Source organism: Canis lupus, chromosome 17 (assembly GCF_048164855.1).
Source record: "Canis lupus baileyi chromosome 17, mCanLup2.hap1, whole genome shotgun sequence".
NCBI classification, from domain to species: Eukaryota; Metazoa; Chordata; class Mammalia; order Carnivora; family Canidae; genus Canis; species Canis lupus.
In genome coordinates, this window is record NC_132854.1 from 20,946,863 (window position 1) to 20,950,005 (window position 3,143).

Below are 3,143 nucleotides of genomic sequence, written 5' to 3' on the forward strand. Positions count from 1 at the left end.
GAGAGGGTATTAAACACTGGCATGGCCAGTGAGGATCATCATTGCCTAAAGCGATGAAAATGACAATAAACTCAACAGGGGGCACTTTTATTTTCAGTAGTTTTTAATTCATTCATCCATATATTCACAAAACATTAAACAAATCCTAGAGCGGTTATGTTTTTATTTGATGTGGATACTGCAGTGCACAAAGTGGACAAAATATCTGCACTCGTAGGTTTTCTATTCTATTTGACAAGGTATAAGATAAATGCATAGATGTTTGACATGAAATCAGATAATAAAGAGAGCTATGAGGAAAACTAAAGCAGTCTAGGTGATTACAGAGTTACATTGGGTGATGTTATTTTAGACAAGTAGGACTAGAAATACTCTCTGAAGAGTAGTATTTCAGCACTGACTTGAAAAAAATGGGCATGTAGCGGAAGGCATTCTTGGTACAGGAGAGAGTGATGTTAGAGGCCAAGTGTAGAAGTGTGGCCTGGAATTGTAGGAAGGCCAGAGAAGCTCCTCTGGGTCAAAATGAGCAAGAAGAAGAACTTAAGAAATGATGCCAGAGATTCATTCAGGTATATGATAATTAAACCTGTAGGGGGCTCTCATTTATCTTACCTGTGATACAAATACCCCTGTATGAGGATGGGAAGGCCAGGAGGATGTTGAGCAAAAGAATACAAGGGAATGACGTGTGATTTTGGTTTTAAATGGGCTCTGGCTGCTATATATAAAAAACATAAAATAAAATTTGAGGAACAAGGAAGAACTATAAAAAGAATTTTGGCATCACCTAGAATAGTTCAAGCAAGGAATTTTAGTATTCATTAACACAAAGAGTGCAAAGGCAAATAGATACAACTTTTTGAAAATCATCCACAAATTAGCAGCCTTCAAATTTTGAAGTTTCTAAAACATGCTGGATCTGCTACGTTCCTCTTCCTTTCTACATCTCTGTTTTAATTTTAGAATGCCACAGGTTTTCTACTGTGGTTAATCTCCATAAAGACACAGTTAGTTTTTCTTCCTCTGTCATGGGTCAATCTGTAATCCTTTGCTGGATGGCCAGTAACACAATTATAGTTAGTATAAATTTGGAGAATGGAGAATATATCCATCAAAACTCAATAAAATAAATTTTTTTAACATCATATCTTTTATGAAGGAAGATAAGAACGGAAAGAAAAGCTTTGAAACTTATAAAACCATAACATATAATATCTATTAATAGAAACTGTCCTATTTTTATTGTGTGTTTGCTTCAATTATTTTTGTTAGATAAGGTTTTACATTCTTTTCTTCTTTAGAGAGTTTACAAATATTTGATGAGTTTTCATCAAAAGAACTATTTTTAGTTTTAATATTGTTTTTCCTTGATGGCCAACTAGTAAATCCAAGTTTTCTCCTACAGTGAAACAATATAAATGACATGAACCAACCAGTGGGGTTTTGGCATGGGGACAACTTCTCTAGTTTTCAACAGATTTTCCAATAAATATTGAAGTACTAACTTCAGAAACCAGAATTTTTGTGTGAAAATAGTTTTTATATAATGTTAGGATTTAATGGACTACCAAACACTATGGGTTGGTTCTAAGAAAGCTCCCAGATAATGCTTTGTCAATGAACTTGTAAAACCCATTAATGTAAAAGAACATTTCTGAATAAAGTGTTTTTGAAGGGAATGACAGGATTGCAGTTTAGAGAGTATAATAATTTAAACTCACAGTGAATGAAACCCTCAAGTATACACATATGCCAATTGCTTATATTGAGCTTTGAACATTTTGAAGAGAGACTGCAGGGGCTTTTATTTGAGAATCTAAAACCAGAAACCCATACATGCTCCAGGCTCTATATTAGAGCAATTCTACTTTTTACGTATTTTTACTTCTATGGAATTAAACACTTTTCTCCTAAACATTTAACTTTTAGTCCACATATACCATCTTGTTTAGTTTGGTAGAGAATGGTCTGAATTTTGCAAAATACAAAGTTATATATAAAATGCATAAAATACATTTAAGCTACAAATTTCTTTATTGAATTTACCTGACTTTCCCCAGATAGCACATCTAGTTATCTGCTAATGTTTCTAGAGTCTTTGTGTATAGCTGAATATCTTATGCTTCCTGTGTGAATACAGACATGTTGATAGGTAGGTAGAATAGAATATATCCTAACATATATATGTATATATAACTTATTTATTTATATATAATTAGTATTTGAAGTTTTAAAATATAGATAGGGTTAAGTATCTTGGTAAAGCATATATTTTACTTTACATGTTAACTTTTCACAGCCTAGGAAAAGTAATTTTAATGAACACATATATTAATAACAAAATAATTCAATTTTCTACAATCTAAATTGAAGCTTGCAAAAAATTAGTCTTAAATGTATATATTACTTTTTTAAATTTGAATAATCATATGCATTGAGACTGCATATATTTTTATTTCATAATTCAGAAGCTACATTCTAACTTAACCTATAATTATCTCTTTTTACCAAGTATGACAATATTTGTCCTGTAACAGGTATCCTTAGACCATTCAGATTCAGTGTGACTATTGGTATGGTTTGATTAAAATCTATTATCTTTCTAGCTCTTTACAATGTGTTCATTTTCTCTTTTTTCCCCTCCTATCTGCTTCTCTTGTGTTAACTGACCATGTTCTTGGGATTCCACCTTGTTTCCTTTATTAACTTATTATTTTTGCACCTTTGTATTGTTGTTGGTATTTCTTTTAATGGTGCACTAGGGTTTACAATAAACCTTTTTAATTAATCAGTTTACCTTCACCTAATATCATACTACTTCACATGTAGTTCAAGTATTTTACAACTTTATATTCCCAATTCTTTTTTTTTTAATTTTTATTTATTTATGATAGTCACACAGAGAGAGAGAGAGAGTGAGAGAGGCAGAGACACAAGCAGAGGGAGAAGCAGGCTCCATGCACCGGGAGCCTGACGTGGGATTCGATCCCGGGTCTCCAGGATCGTGCCCTGGGCCAAAGGCGGGCGCCAAACCGCTGCGCCACCCAGGGATCCCTCCCAATTCTTTATATCCTTCATGCTCTTATAGTAATACTCTTTTAAATATGACATAAACACATAGTACAGTGCTGCATTTTGTCTAG